General features: G+C 40.0%; 1 long non-coding RNA gene across 1 annotated transcript in view; it reads left to right on the top strand.

Moving 5' to 3' along the window:
* LOC110255744 overlaps positions 1-17,277 on the top strand; it is a 209,836-nt gene that overhangs the window by 131,375 nt on the left and 61,184 nt on the right. The window contains exons 2-3 of the long non-coding RNA XR_002336487.1: positions 3,329-3,629; positions 4,334-4,469. This is a non-coding gene — a long non-coding RNA (uncharacterized LOC110255744). The remainder of the gene's footprint in view (positions 1-3,328; positions 3,630-4,333; positions 4,470-17,277) is intronic.

Genomic DNA, 17,277 nt, shown 5'->3' with positions numbered 1-17,277 from the left:
AAAGAGCAGATTGGGTGAAGAATTTGTGCTTTCTCTCTCTAGGTTTGGACCATCAGCCGCAGTGAACCACCTCATTCTTTGTTATCTTTGCATAAGCATAAATATCTTATCTTAGGAAATTTTTCCTAAGTTCTCTTTATATAAAATTTGAACAAGGATTAGGAAGAGAGAAGTTCCCACTGTGGCATGATGGGATGGGTGGCATCTTGGGAGCACTGGAAGGCAGGTTCACTCCCCAGACTGGCACAGTGGGTTAAGGAACCAGTGTTGCCACAGTTGCGGCTTAAGTCACGACTGCAGCTCAGATCTGATTCCTGGCCCAGGAATTCCATATGCTGTAGGGCAGCCAAAAAAGAAAAAAAAAAAAGAAGATTAGGAAGAGAATTTTATTATTTGGTCTATTGCAACCCTATGTCATGGTTTGGTTGTATATAGCAGAAAATATTCAATGATTATTACATCAATGAAATTCAACCTTTTAGAGCAATCTTTGAAAATAACTACACAGAAATAAAATTTTTCTTGTCAAGAAAAACAAGTGGAAAGACATTGTTTGAAACAAATGTAAACTCCAAAATGTGAGTAATGAATAAAAACCCAGAAAAAAAAGTACATTTGAAAAGTCAGAGACTATTTCCCAAAGAGTTATCAAGTCTCAGGAAAAATTCTTCCATTATTTTTTAGTTACAAAAATATTATTTTTTTTTAATTTTTGTCTTTTTGCCTTTTCTGGGGCCGTTCCCGGGACATATGGAAGTTCCCAGGCTAGGGATCTAATCGGAGCTGTAGCCGCCGGCCTACACCACAGCCACAGCAACGTGGGATCCTTAACCCACTGAGCAAGGCCAGGGATCAAACCTGCAACCTCATGGTTCCTAGTTGGATTCATTAAGCACTGAGCCACAACGGGAACTCCTAGTTACAAAAATATTAAATTAAACCCTTAAAACTGTATATTTAAATTGATGTATTGTAGTAGAGGCTAAAATATTAAAAAATTCCAGGAACAAAACCTAATTAAATATTTCTTAAGGATCTGGCATTGCCATGAGTTGTGATGTAGGCCGGCAGCTACAGCTCCAATTGGATTCCTAGCCCGGGAACCTCCATATGCCCTGGGTGCGGCCCTAAATTAAAAAGAAAAAAATGTTTCTCTACCCTTGTCACTTTTTTCCAAGGAAGAAAACAGTTCTCTTCCTTGTGGCTACTCAGCCTTCCTGTTTGTAATGATTTTAATAAAATACCTCAAATGCTTGTCATTATTCAAAACTCACATCATTTGATACTCGAAACAGCCCAGAGGCAGAGCAAGTATTACACTTTCTCTATTTTTACGGATTTATCCTTTTATCCATTTGTTTACTTGTCATATACTAACAGAATAGCTGATATTAATTCATTACTTGCTAGTTCAAGTATTTTAAGTGTTTCTCATGTATAAACTCCCTACAATCCAGTGAGTACAAAACATTATTTACTTCTGCTTTTACAGATGAGGCAACTGAAGTAATTTGTTCATAGTCACACGCTAGTGAGTGGTACAGCCTGGCTCTGAACCAAGAACTCCAACAGTGAAGTTGGCATTTTTAACCACTCTTCTGCTCTCTTGGTATGGTAGCTATAAAAGTCCATTAAAACTATGGTCTCATGAAAGAGACAAGCAGAGAAAGACATGGATAAAAGTAATTGTTTATCCAACAGTGCTCACTCGGATAGGTGCTTGGTGCTTGGTGAGAAATTAAACAGAACTTTGTCTTTACCCTCGCAGAGCTTACGATTTAACGGAGAAGCTGCTTATTAAACAATTTGCAGTAATAATGTGAGACAAATGCTTTGCTGGAGAAAGTATAGGAATTCATAGGAACATCTACCAGGACTGATGAAATGCTTCTCAGAGGCACTAGTGATTAAACTGAGATCTAACAAGTGAGTTATGTCCCTTAGTGTTGAGTCTGTCTAGGCTCTTTCCACTAAACAATATAAATAGGATAGGAACAAGCAGGCTATAATGTCAGATCATATGATTTTAAAAATGCAAGAGTCTACGTAGGTCTGCTAATACATTTGAAAGACTTCATGTAATAATAAAACATCTATTATCAAAATTCACCCAGGAGTTAACTTACCAGAATGGATCATAAACCAAGAGCAGAAATGTTTAGAGTTATCAAAAAAGTACCTACCTCTAAGGGGCAAAGTTTTGCCTGTGGCTTCTTTGAGATTTTCAAAGAATGGAAAATTCTTATGCAATATAAATTGTCCATATCTTATTCATAAAGATGCATAGCTTCCTTTTTTTAAAAAATGAAACTAATGTCTTCATACAAAAAACTTGTCCTAGGACAAAAAATGAATATGGGTGCAAAAAGACCAAAGAAAACACCAGCTAACCCATAAGATCAAAAGGAACTGCTGCCCACAACCAAAATAGTTGATCCCAAAAACATAAGGGTGGTTTCATATTTATGAATCCATTACTGTAGTTCATTAGTAAGTCCAGGTGTCTAAAGGGCATTTGAGGAGTTCCCTGGTGGCCTAGTGATTCAGAACTTGGCATTGTCACTGCTGTGGTTTGGGTTACTGCTGTGGCTTAGGTTTGATTGGCCTGGAACTTAGACATGCCACAGGCATGGCCAAAGAAATAAATAAGTAAAATAAAGGGTATTTGACAAATTCCAACCTTCATTATGATAAATAATCTTAAAGACTAGAAGGGTACTTTGATCACATAACACAGAAATGCATGGTTGGTTTAACATTATAGATTAATTAATGTTGTTTATAAATTAAGATATTAAAGAAGAAAAATTTGATCTTGGTGGAGAAAATGCATTCAGTAAAAGTCGACATTCTTTCATATAAAAAATTTTGATCAAAAGAATGGAACTACCTTATTAACAAAAAACAAAACCCGATATAGTCAGCATTGTGGTTAAATTGAGAAATATTGGAATCACTCTCCTTAACATCAGAAAGAGAATCAGGGTGTTTTCTCTTACCCCCTCTGTAAGAAAGATAAAAGAAAAATTTATGAGGAATGGTAAAGAAATAAAATTATCATTAGTTCCTGATGTAAGACTGCAAAGACCCTCCCCCCAAAAAATGTATAAACTTTATCAGAAGGGTTGGAAATATTTATGGATACAACATCAGTTAAGAAAAAAATCAGTTGAATTACTATATGCCAGTAACAGACTATAGAAAATGTAACTTTATAAAAGGATGTTTATAACAGCATCAGAATTGTAAAGTGCCTTAGCATACATTCAATCTGTTATAGTGGTCAGCTCCTTCCTGCAGATTCAGCCCTGTGTCCTTGTCTCCACAGGTATCTCTCCTCTACAGGGCTAAGAGGAGTCCCAGGCTTGATAACACGCTGAACAAAGACCTGTCATGGAACAGACTCTTGCTGAGATTTAAACTGGAGAGTTTGTGGATGTGGAGCTGGGCCAGGATACACAGAGAAATGTGGGGGAAGAGGGAAGTCACTGAGAAGAATCAAGAGATCTTGGTGCTGCTTTCATTTGCTGTGTGATGCTGATCAAGCAACATATTGTCTTTAGGAATCCTGTTATAAAATTTGTCCAACAGAACCTACCTCGCAGAATTACAGAGAAGAAAAAGAAGAGGTAATATATGTGAAATTACCATGCACAGGATGGTTTGCTTATTATTCTGCCATCACATGTTAGCCTTTCCTGAAAAAGATACAGTCCCTAACTTCCTAAAGAAAAAGAGGCTTATCCTGGACCTGCTGTGTTACAAAAACCACCACAGCAGTACTTAAGGACATTGAAACTGTCTCCACCAGCCAGCAGAAATAGACATTAACAGTGGTCAGAAGAATGTAGTACTTATTGGTCAACTCACTGGCCCACTCACTGTTTTTAATCATTTCACTTCTCTAGCTGACCTTCAGAAATAGAATTTTGCTATTTCTTCCCTACCGTTACAAAATATATCAACTGAGATCTTAAAGCTTAAAAAGAACACTAAGGCCTCTTATTTCAAGTTTTTAAATATCTTCTATTTTACTTTTGAAAAACTTAAAAAATATGCCAGTAGAGTATTTTACTTTGGTGGTCTAGAATTACTTTTAGTTTGTGAACTTATATTTAAAATAAATCCACAGCCTTTACTGGAGCTGATCTTACTGAACCTAAGTATAAATGTCTTTGGAAAAATTATTACTATTTGGGAATATTCTCACATTTTATGTTAACTTTCAAAACCATTCTGGTTTTGGAAAAATGTTATTTTTATTGAATAATTCTCTTGAGTCACTGCCTAAGGATAATTCTTTGTCTGTGAAAAAACAATTTTTTTCCTACAGAGTTCTATAAACCTGAAGAGCGATCTTTTCAAAAAATCATCAGAAGGAAGGAATTTGTAGAAATAAAACTGGAAACATCCAGAATCTTGATGGTGTGCCAAACCAAATGTCAACTGGAGCTCGACCAAAAACTAAAGTAAGTAGCTTTCTTACAGAATATTCCGGGTGGAGTGCCATGCCCCACTCATGCCATGAAGAGAGTGCCACATTTGCACATTCTCTTTTACTTTTTGTGTTTTAAATTAAACGTTAACGTTGTCCTGTTTTTCATTATATCATGATTTGTAATGAAAAACATACAGTTAATATTTATAAAATTGGGAAAAAAGGAGGGTGTGACTTTGTTAAGATAAAATGATTAGTCTTTTGTGATGAGTAGAGTCATTAGCAGTGGATTGTATGCACTTCAATTAGTTTCTTCACTATGGGTGAAAATTCCTGCCAAAGCTGAAGATCTCCTTGAACTATTATTACAAAAGTCTTCCTATTATGACAGTATACACCTCAGTGATCAGGGTTCCAGAAAAGAGGTGTCAGATTGGGGACTATACCTGCAAAACATTAGCTCTAAACATTATATGTACTTTGTTTAAAAGGTCTACCAAGATAAATAATACCCAGGAATTTGTGTGTGTGTGTTTGGTATGTTTTTAATGAGGAAACATTGACCAGCCATTCTTATAGATACTTTACAACTTTTAATCATCTTTAAAATTTTTTTCCAAATCTGAGTTTTTCTTTTTCACATTTTTTAGTTGAATCCAAAAGTACATCTTCATAAATTCTGAAGCGTTAGATACAGAGGGATTTTAGTAATAACTTGCAAGATTTTATAGAATTGCTTACAGTTTTTGATTCTATGATTCCATGACTGCCTTACAGTGTGAAAGAGTAATAATAATTTAGTAAGTAAATATGAAGAGCAAATATTATGTGTCTTCCTGGCAGGAAGCAGCAGAAACTTTCTAAATTACTTCAAAAGAGATACCTTAAAAGATTACTTACAAAAGTTTGGGCAAGGTTAAGGGAAATCAACAACTGTAAGGTGGTTGCCCCGCAAGATCTTTGGCCTTGGAAGAGGAATGCAGCTACAGCAAGACCCCATCTGACAGAGGAGAGGTGGAGGGAGAGAGCCTGCCGTCTCTCTCCCTCCCAGCTTCTACCCTTTCGGAAAATTAGCTGAACTCATCAGGACACCAGGAGGGCAGGAGGGAAGGGCACTCACTTACTGTGTTCTTCGGCAACTGAGCCCCACAAAGGAAGATGGAAAAGAGCAGGGAGTAGTTTTAGAGGGTCAAATAGAAAATATTTGGCACACCTTAAAAAGAGAGTTGTCAGCTACCATTCTTAAATATGTAATATGTTCCAGGCACAGTGCTAAGCTCTCCATGCACGTTGCCCATTTAATCCATGGAATGAGCATACAATGTAGGCATTATTACTCCATTTTTTAAGAAAAGAAACCTGATTTTCACAACATCATCATAAAGTTTGTGGGATTAGGTATTAGTAGTATCCTTACCTTACATAGAAACAAACCAAAGCCCCAGGAAAGGAAGTGACTTGACCAAAGGGACCAAACCAGTGCTCGAGTCTGAGTCTTCATACTCCTTATCACTGTGCCATACCAGTCATTGCCTTGGGAATTTTGTAATGCCTTTGAAGAAAACAAAAAAAAAAAAGCATATTACTAAGTGAAAGAAGCCAACCTGAAAAGGCTTCATACTGTGTGATTCCAACTACATGGCATTCTGGAACAGGCAAAACTATGGAGACCGAGAAGCTCAGTGGTCACCAGGGGTCAGGAAGAGGTAGGAATGAGTAGGAGGAGCGCAAAAGAACTCTAGGGCATTGAAGCTATTCTGTATGATGCTGTAATGGTGGCCACATGTCATGATACATTTGTCAAAACCCATAAAATTTACAGCAAGAGTCAACTCTAAGGTAAACTATGGACTTTCAGTAATTATGATGTGTCAGTGTAGGTTCATCAGTTGTAATAAATGCACCACCCTGGTGAGGGATGTTGGTGGGGTGCTGTGTATGTGTGTGGGATCCCACAGTGAGTATATGGAAAATCTTTGTACTTGCCACTCTCTTTTCCTGGGAACCTAAAACTGCTTGAGGAAAGTAAAGTTTCTTTAAAAAAAAAAAACCAATTAGTTTTAAGGAAAATATTGTACATCTTAATTATATGTCCTGTGATCCATGTTTTGTTTCTCTTTGGTGAAGAATGACTAATAGATAAAAATCAAACTTTGATATAAGGCTTTCTTCTTAGAGCATTTCTCAGCCCAAGAAGAAAGTAGTTGTTACAGATCAATTGCTTTTCTTTTTTTAAGATTAGCAATGAAAGTTAAAAAGGAGAAAGCCATTATCGTTAGTGTGATACTATAATCCATTGGCTATTGCCTCTTAGGGGAATGTAATTTCTTAAAGAGGCACTGGGGACCTGTCTTAGCTGATTTTCTAATGTTTCATTTTTTTTACTTTTGTTACTTTGTTTTTACAGTAAGTGCTTAATTATCTTTGGACAGTTAATTTATTTCCATTAGCTCATTCAGGATAGGGACAGGGTAGCTTTATAAATTATTGGATAAGAAATTTGTGGTTATTTCATATTTTGGCCCATTCAGGACAAAATCATAATCTGAGTCCTCAGCCAATTCTCACTGATGTAGGGTATAAAGAGGAGAACTACATGGCCTCACATATAAATACTGAGATTTATAGTCCCTCGAAAAATCTTTTTCTGTTTTCTGTTTTCACCCGCAATATGTGCCATGGGCATTCCTTCCATATTCACAAATAAACAGGTAGCATGCAAGCTGGGGTCAGCTTGGCAGAAGAATTTTTTTTTTTCCCCTGTTCTATCTATCTGTGAATCTTTAAGTAGATGAGCAGTGGTTTCTAAAAGCTTTCCCTGCTGTTTTCCTTTTCTAAGGAATATTTTCTAAAGAGCGTCTGATATGTCATGAGTTCAGCGGCCCCATAATAGAGGAAGTTTGCCATTGGCTGCATTTCTCCCAAGATAGGAGACAAATCCTTCCGCACAGATTTATGTCAGCCTAACAGACATGCATTCATCTCTGACTTATTGTCATTTTCTAATTTTCTCGGGCTAAGCTGCAAAACCCAGTTTCACCCATAAAGATGCACAGAAATCACTGCCCTGTAGAACCTGTCTGAGGAATGTGTGCTCATTTCTGAATGTAACCCTGGCTGCCAAATGTTGAGGGCAAGGCCTCTGCCACCCCCGAGGCAGGGCAGGTTTCCAATTAGGCTAGTACTGTGCAGAGGGTGGAGAATAAAGGTGTTTAACCCTTTCTTGCTTATCAAGACTTCTCTGTACTTTTAGTAGAACATTTCCAAAGTGGAATATGGGCTTCTACCTTCACAGCACTATTTCTGTCTCCTCATCACAGAGGCCATTGGTCTAGGGGCAGTGAAAGCTGTTCATGGTACTTGCCAGTGTGAGACCCAGGAACAGCTCAGGACTTCAACGGGGTGTACACATGCTCACCAAGGAGCCTGATAGCTCTGTCTGAAGCCAGGTCAGAGCTGCCCGTACAAATGGTATGCCCTGCATAAGGGGCACCTTTTCCAGTCAGCACAAAGATATCATCTGCTCCCCAAACTGTAAGTCCTTGAGGCAGTGAATGCCAGCCAAAGAGGACATTTTTTTTCTGAATTTTTATGAAACTGTCATATGGGCTAGCAGAGGGGGTGTGACCTGGCTAAGGGAATGGTTCAGCTTAGGTTGACAGAAACAGAAAGTCCAGGAAGCAAGCTAGAAATTCAGACAGCAAGTTGCCAAGGCTAAGAAGGGTGTTTAAAAGAAAGCAAAGCCAGTTAGCCCCCATCTGAAGAGCTATTCTGACTCTGTTCTCAACTTGAGAAAACAGGCCAGGCACACTTCTGAAGCCAGTGACTCATGAGCAGCATTTGATTTATGCTTACTTCCCCGGCTCATGGGTGGGTGGAAGGGACAGATAGGGTAAGACAGAGCTATGTTCTGGGCAGGGAAGTAGGTGTGGGGTAGAGCGTGGACTGGCCACCTCCATAGGGCCCATTCTCCGTAACCTGAGTCTGTATCCTCATCTTCCTCCTGAGCCCAGACCCTTGTGCCTGGCTGGCTGTTTTGGCATCTTGAACTGCATGTTCCTGTACCCCGCAAATTTAGTCTAGAACTTTACCCTCTTCTCCCAGCAACTCCTCATTCCGGCCAGAAACCTGGGAATCCCCCTAGTCTTGTTCTTCTCTCTTAAACTCACATTTATTGTCACCACATCCTCTCTAGTCTGCGTTTCTAATGAGATGTTAACTCATCCCCTTTGCACCCCTAATAATGCCCCTGCTCTGGGTCAGCTATCTCTTACCTGAAATGCAGCCTATTCACCAGTCCTTTGCATCCAGTATCCCTCATCCATCATCCAAAATGCAAACAGAAAGATCTTTTAAGAAGTTACATGTGATCCTGTCTCTGTTCTATGGGAAAATGCTGCAGTCTTCATTTTTTTCATAGAAAATCAAGTATTTGTGCATGTTAGGCAAAGCTGTTCACAATGTAGCAGTGTTTACCCGACCCCACCCATCTCTCCTGTCTTGTCTCCAGCTTTCACTCGATATTCCAGCCATATCAAGCTACTTTTGGATTCTTCTCATACTCTGTATTTGCACCATTCACTCCTTGAACCTAGAATTCGCTTTGTATCTTGTTCACATTGATTCACCTTAGTAGGTTCTGAAGACTCCGTCTGCAGGAAGGGCCACGTTCTTCTAGCAATTGTTACATTAATATTATCTATATATTTCTTTGTTTTTCCTTTCACCAACCTTGAAACAATGTGAAGTCCAGACTGTGTCACTTATCTCATTAACCGAAGTGCTAGCACAGTAACTCTACATTATAGTTACTCATCAAATATTTAGACTGTGGTATCTTCTAGTTATTTCAGTAGGGTCTCTTTTCTACTGTGGGGTAGTAGCAGAAGTTGCTCCTCAGACACATTTGGACTAATGTTTTGGCAAAGTTTTAATACTAGAAAGAAAGATGGATATATATTCATACCACAGAAAGTTACAGGTTAAGAATTGAAGCGTTATCAGGGGTGAAGACTTTCTAGCTAAGAGAAATTTCTAGAGGAATTTTTCTTCCACCCAGTCAGACTTCTGGCCCTGTCCCTTTCTTTTTCCTCTGAGAGCACTGGCGTTTGGGCATCATACTGCCCTGCCCATTGCCACCTTCTTTGTTTTCAACTATTATTTCTTTCAGTTCTCGACTTGTGAGAAATAAGAAAAGTACCTCCAGCAAGGACAACTCTTCACTGCAAGTTTTTCTAAGGGTTTTAATTGGAAGTTATAAGAGATAGTGAGCAAAGGGGCGCCACATAATATCCTCCTATGTGTAGTTTTTATTTTTCCCAAAAAGGTGTTGGGGGGCGGTAAGACAGATAAGCGGCGTGTCTCATGTGAGGCTCATCTATACTTTGGAGGCCATCTATATCCAGTGGATTTCCTGGCATCTAAATAAAGAAGATAAGGAGGAGCCAAGAAATAGCTGAGGTCTTTGTACGAGGTGGGGTGGAACGGGGGCTAGAGATGTGGGATGATCCTGTACCTTAGCTGGAGGAGAGGTAGTGATGGAAAGGGAAGGGAGAGCCCTTGGGGGGTGCTGCTGCAGGAGAACTCCAGCATCTCATTCCTTCTCTCCTGCCATTATTTTTAGCATACCTGCCCCATGATTCCCTACTTGGGATCCGCAGCGGGGAAGTTCAAAGGGTTTTGGCACAACCAGAAGGATAAGGAGAAGGACATGTGAAACATAGCAGCAGCTATGAGGGAAGCAGCATTACTCTGGCCGCCAGGCTGTGGTGGTAATTTCCAGGGACTCTCTGTATGTAAACAGTGGCCCAGCAGATATAAAATAGAGACTGCTCATTATTGTTCTTGAAAAAGTGACATCCCAGAGAAAAAACACTCGACTTTATACTGTATGTCATGATTAGCTATGACGAACTGTTCTAGAATGTTTAGGTCCTTCCTTTTGTCCCTCTGGATTTAGAGAGTATTTGCTGGAGCTAATGGATACAGAGCCATGACTGGGTAAAATGACATCTGTTTAGGGAACACAGCCCAGTTGCAGGATTGAAAACATGCAGTCACAAGCCACATGTGGCCACTGCATTCTTGACGCCCTGACTAGATTATCTGCCTATGAGATCATCCCGGCTAGCAACCAAACATATATCTCCTCTGAATTATTGAAAAATATTTTAGAACATGAGGTGTCTGAAAAAATCCAAGGCTTTCATTTTGATTTGTTTTATCACCTTACTGATTATACACGTTTCCTCTATGGCCTGAATGGACAGCAGCATCAACTGTGGCAATAAATCCTTCACGCTGTGGACCTGTGTAGCACACAGGCCTGGGCTGAAGTTACACACCAGATGGCAACTGAAAATGATTTGATATCTATAGTAAGTTGGTATGTAGAGAAGATGCATTTACAAGTGAAACAGGATGTATATTTTGCAGTGATTTGAGAACATTAAACAAGTTAGCCGGCAAATACTAATGAGTGCCTACTCTGTGTAGAACCTTTTTAGAGTTGCTGTTTTGGTGTCGAGCTGTCTGGATGTAGGACTTAGAAATACAACGAACATATCACATCCTATAACAAGATTGGAAAAATAATGATTTCTCACTTTTCCAGGTTTCTCCACTGTTAATTTTCTATGTTACAGACTTGGAAGAGGGATTAGGAACATTTTAGTCATCAAGGATGTGTTTTCTGTGGCTTTTTGCATAGGGCATGTGTTATGACCTTAAGTGACCTTGGAAAGACAGGCCCTAATGGGATGGCCATTGATTCGGCGTTCTAAATGGATCTGGTCCGTTAACATCCTAGCAGGGTCCTAAAGACTTATCCAGATAAGTCTCCATTAGGATATACAGAGTACAGAAGTGTCTGTGACTTTCTGGTCAGAAATGTCAGCGTCCTGAGGTACATGTTCTTCCGTAATTATACAACTGTCCCTGGAGAGTGAATGGGTTATGAGTCAGTGAACCTGTGCCATTGCCATGACCTGTGTCACCTCTTGGTCCCACCGTCCCCAAGCTGCTGTAACCAAGGATGACATTGCCTTCCCCACAGTAGAGACATAGGAGCCTAAATTATTGTTCTATACTGTGTCCCACTTCCATGAAGCAAAAAGGAAGTTTGCTCAAAACTTCCTAGATTTCCCCGCATTTTATTGGAGGAATCCAAGAGACAGTTCTACTGCAAGGAAGAACGCTATGAATTGGCCATTCCTGAAGTACAATGTCTTGAAAGACTTGACATGACTTTTAGCTGCTAAAGTACTGTATCTTGACAGATTTGAGGAGTCACATGCAGGCACTTTTCTATTGCTTTATTTTGAAATTAGATTTCTATCCTTATCCTCTAGGTAGACAAGCAGTGAATGGGCTGCCAGTCACCTGTGGCTGGTGGGGGAGCAGAGAGGCAATTTGATTGAATAATTCACACCAACGTGTAAATTACTGAAAGCCCTTTAACACTCTCAGGGATATTTGCATTTTTAAAAGATTCTCTCTTAACCAAAAATAAATCTGTGGTTGGGGGGAGGGGGTAATTCTGGCCTTGTAGCACACACAGGACGATAAAAGCAAATCAAGCAATACACAGGAAGCCGGTTCGGAGATGGGTGAGGGGGCTGAACTCTAGAGACTTGTACTGTAAATGGTTCCTGCTTTCCCACAGCCTTTTAACTGATTCTCTTAAAGCCTTAAATGTCTTTTTAACGGGTCCCAGGCAGAACTTGAGGCTGGAGAATGTTCTATTGCAAGGACGAACATGGCTGGGAGGAATAGGAGGTAGAGAGGGCACGAAGATAGAGCAGGTGGTTCTTCATATATTCTGTATATTTTGGTCATTGTAATTTGAAAACATTAGGGTTTAAAAATGGTTTGTTATAAATGTGTCTGTGCATGGATTGATTTGCCTGTACAAATATCAGAAGTGTAAAAATAATGGCAAACCACAGTGGCGAAAATAAGTTTTTCTGTTTATGTCAAGCACTTGGAAAATATTCAGCCTCATTGCTCCCTTGGGCTGGATTGACACTGCCTATGAACTTCGTTCAAGAAAAACACAACCGGTTTCACCATCCATGTTTATTAACTCCACATTCTCAGAGGAATCTTTATGTACTCCTTTGAATATCAGGGCTAAATTTGTTTCACTCCAAGTGGAACTGTCTCACTGGATGTAATTTTCCAGGAAATCAGTTTTCCTTTCCTAGACCAGGAGGGCTATCTGTGAATATTCTGCCATTGCTTTGCCTACTTTTTGTTAAGTCTCCAGACATTATTTCAGGAATAAGGGAAAGGTTTTTTTTGTGTTTTTGTTTTTGTTTTCTTTCTTATGGAATAACTTTAGGGTCAGCATACTTGCTGCGAGTGGTAGTGGTAGGTACTTAAGTCTATCCTCCACCACCTGTGGCTAAGATAGAGGGAATCAAACAGAATTGTTAGTTGAATGGGGGTGTTAATGCCATAGAAAAAGAAAATAGGACTGGAGATTTGAGCTTGAATTAAGAATGAGGGAAGAGGAGGCGAGGTAAGACCGAGACCTAGAATGCAAAGGTAAAAGCTCTAGGTCAGCTCTGGCCATAGAAGTATAAAAGTGAGCCATGTATGTACCTTTAAATTTTCTAGCCACTTTAAAAAATAAAGAAATAAAAAAAAGGAACAAGTGAAATTAATTTTACTAACATATTTTATTGAAACCAATATATCTAAAATATTGTCCTTTTGATATATAATCGATTCACACAAATTATCACTAAGATATTACTTTCTTTTTTGGTTTTTTTTTTTTTTTTTTTTGTCTTTTTGCCATTTTCTTGGGCCGAACCCATGGCATATGGAGGTTCCCAGTCTAGGGGGTCCAATCGGAGCTGTAGCTGCCAGCCCACGCCAGAGCCACAGCCACACGGAATCCAAGCCGCGTCTGCGACCTACACCACAGCTCACGGCAACGCTGGATCCTTAAACCCACTGAGTGAGGCCAGGGATCGAACCCGCAACCTCATGGTTCCTAGTCGGATTCGTTAACCACTGAGCCGCGACAGGAACTCCTCTTTTTTGGGTTTTAAATCCTCTAAATCTGCTTTGCATTTTGTAGTGACAGAATTTATCTCCCTCATACCAGCCACATTCCACGTGCTCAATAACGACACGTGGCTGGTGGACAGAGCAGCTCTGACTAAAAGCCAGGAGGAAAGACATGATGATGACCTAAGTCACTTATTTATTTATTTCCGAAAAAAACTGTTACAAACAAGTAAATCGTATGGCGTCTAAGTCACAGAGCGCATTAAGGAAATAATGCAAGTTTACTGAGTGAAGTAAGTCAGAAAGAGAAAGACAAATACCAAATGATATCCCCTATATCTAGAATCTAATATAGGGCACAAATGAGCCTTTCCACAGAAAAGAAAATCACGGACTTGCAGGATAGACTTGTGGTTGCCAAGAAGGAGGGGGAGGGCGTGGGGTGGTTGGGGAGCTTGGGTTAATAGATACAAACTATTGGCTTTGGAATGGTTGGCAGTGAGATCCTGCTGTGTAGCCCTGGGAACGATGTCTAGTCAGTTATGATGGAGCCTGATAATATGCGAAAATAGAATGTGTACATGCATGTGTAACTGGGTCACCATGCTGTACAGTAGGAAAAAAAATTGTATTGGGAAAATAACTATTAAAAAAATAATAAAAAAATTTTAAAAAAGAAAATAATGAAAGTTAAGAGAATTACCTAACTTTGGCCAGTTATCACCAAGCAATAGACTGATTAAGGAGGATTTATGTGATGAGGGCAGAATTTACTGAGTTAGGCTTCAGGTAGATATAAAGGGATCAGGGTTTACCTTAAATTACAGGATGAACTTGGAGTTCATTCAGAGATGGTCTTGGGAGCTCCCGTTGGGGCTCAGTGGAAACGAAATCTGACTAGTATCCATGAAGACACAGGTTCAGCCCCTGTCCTTGCTCAGTGGGTTGAGGATCTGGTGTGATGGTGAGCTGTGGTGTAAGTCGCAGACATGGCTCAGATCTGGCATTGCTGTGGCTGTGGTGCAGGCCTGCACCTATAGCTCTGATTCGACTGCGAGCCTGGGAACCTCCACATGCTGCGGGTGTGGCCCTAAAAAGACAAAAAAACAAAACAAAAAAACCCACAAAGACGGTTTTGGTTTTCTTAAAGTAAGTGAGAAAAATGGCCCCGCTCCTGAAATGAGAATAGAAGTAAAGGTGAACCCCCAAGGCGATGACTGTAAAAATCCTGTGAACATATAAACCTAAAGATAAAGGGGGATGCAATGTTCTGAAGATAATATGCATAATCACTTCCTAGAATTTAAGTGAGCCCCCAGATCTCCTTTCTGCAATAAAGTAAATTTGATCTATTTGAAAGTGCTTTGTTAATTGTGAAACTCTTATACGTGCATGGCTTATTGGCTAAAAAAAGGCTGCTCTGTGGAGATGAGCTATCAGGAACAGCTACCTGGAAAAATCCATCCTGCCAGTGCATCATTAAATCTCAGAAACGTGCTCCCCTAAGTGGGTAACGGAGAGTTAGTGGAGGTGAGGGAGGGCTGCCTTCCTGTTGGGGGCATTCTTAGATTTGTTTTATCAAAACATTTATTGCTCCTCTTTAGAACCTTCAGCCCATGACTCTCATATATTTAGTGTGAGGGCATATACTGCTCAATAATTAGGTTCCCCCCCTCAACGTGGGCTTTCGGTGGCTTCATAAAAGTGATAAGTGGCTCTTCTTGGACTTGTAAAGTAGAGATTGGCAGGCAATTTAAAGTCAAGATTTCCCAGTAGAATCATCACTACCAACAAGATCACATCCTGGCTCTCCTGTACTCTGAGAAATGTTAAAATAAGGCCAAGATTTTTATGGTCCCCATGCTCTACTGCCCAAAGACTTTTCTACCCTTCATTTCTCCTGTGCCAGCAACAGCTACGTTCTCCCAGTTGTGTCCCCTTGGGGTCCACAGACATACATGGACGCTCCTAAAATCAGTCATTTCAAGTGGCTCTGGGTTTTGCAGAGACAATTGTGTGAGTGAGAAAAATTACTTTCTTGGAAAATGGCTTTGGAAAACACAAAAGCATTTTACAACAGGTGACAGCTGGAAATCACAGTGCACTCAGAACCTTTTATAAATAGCCTCTGCAGATACTCCCTGTAATGATAATTATAGCACTTTAAATAAAGTATAGGGTTTGCTCACACATGATTCCATTTGACCTTCACCACGACCTCGTCAGGGCATTTGAAAGATTCCACGTTTTTGATGCAGAATCGGAAGCCCAGAATATTTGAGTGCCTTGTGACAAGGTCACACAGCTCATGTTTAACCACCAGCACTCCCGGTGCTTGCCTTTCTACCACGTTACCTCCTCCTCTCTCTAAATTGTGTTTTCTGGACGATAAATCCTGGAAGCAACACACTTATTTTGAGGCTCCCATTTATGATAACTCCAACTCTACAATTTCGGCCAGCCAGTCTTAGGGTCTTTTTTTCCCCTAGGAATCTTGGCAGGGGTGAGGGGTTGGGGGGCAGAAGCTCATACATGTTTGGGAGTTGGACTTGTTGGCTGCATGGTAGCAGGCACCTTTTTTATTATTTTATGACCCAGTTTGAAATCTATGAGGTCATCTATGACTGCCTATATCATGGAGCAGCTGAAACTCTCCAAAGGTACCGAGGCTGCCTAAGCATTATGCTCTTGAACTTGTCTGGTCCAGCTTTAGGCTGTTTCCTAATGCAGCTCAGAGCTCCAGCTATAAAGTGACCTTTGCCCCACCCTCAACTCCAGCTTCCATTGTTACAAATGCTGTTAAACAGTGCCCTCAACAGAGTCTTTAAGGAAACTGCTCTTTTTTATTTGTTTTTTTCTTACTCCATTTTTGTTATATTCCCCTTGCCCTGAGAGGTGCACAGGTGCTAAGCCTGAGAAATATCGAGGTAACAAGCCCCACGCTGTCAACAATGTCCTACTAAGTTTAAACACAACTGTCCTGCCTTTGGATGTGCTCTCTCCCTGAATAACCTTAAACCTCTCCAGCCAACAGACTCTGTGGGACCTAGCCTGCCCTTCCTACCCACTGGCCAGACAAGTCCTTAATTTAGACGATCAAGCTGAGAACCCTACATTCACAACTGCTAGAACGATTTTCCTCAAACACTCGAGTTTTTTCTCAGTTACTTTGTGAACATCTATCAGATCAAAGCCAGATTTTTTTTTCTGCCTGAAAAAAGGTCCTTCATCAGCTGTTCATTTTATCATATTATTTTTCATGCCCCTCCCTCCATACGATGTCAGATGTGTGTGTAGTGGGCATTGTCTACGAATATCAGTGGGTTAATTGGGTATATTAACAGGCTGTGGATGACAGACGAGAGACTGACACTTCTTTCTCAGGCATATTTCTAGATATTTTTATTAGCACTTAAAATTTTTTCAAGCTGTGTAACTTTTATTTATCATCAGCATCTTTTCTATCTTCTCTTCCTTGTGAGCCTACATAATGTTAGCAGTGAATGGTACCATCTTTTTGGTCAATGAGGGAGACCACGTTAATTAGCAGAGCATTGTGTTGGTTATTAATCACACCAGACCTCAAGTTAAAGAGGAATCTGCTCCGGAGCTCATATCCTGAGGAAGGTTATAGTAATTCAGATCTATTCTGTGAAAGGACACGCGATACTCACGTAAATACATAGTGTCTTAGCATGAAAAAAACCATCAAAACTTTGTGTGAGCATTGCTGCAAGTGGTTTTATGTTGTCTAGAGTTTAAGAATGAGTCATGAGAACTGCATATTCAGAGAGGATATGGCCAGGTTAAAAAATAAATCA

The sequence above is a fragment of the Sus scrofa genome, chromosome 11 (assembly GCF_000003025.6).
Source record: "Sus scrofa isolate TJ Tabasco breed Duroc chromosome 11, Sscrofa11.1, whole genome shotgun sequence".
NCBI lineage: Eukaryota > Metazoa > Chordata > Mammalia > Artiodactyla > Suidae > Sus > Sus scrofa.
Note: the sequence above shows the minus strand (reverse complement) of the source record. Positions and strands in the feature narration are given on the sequence as shown.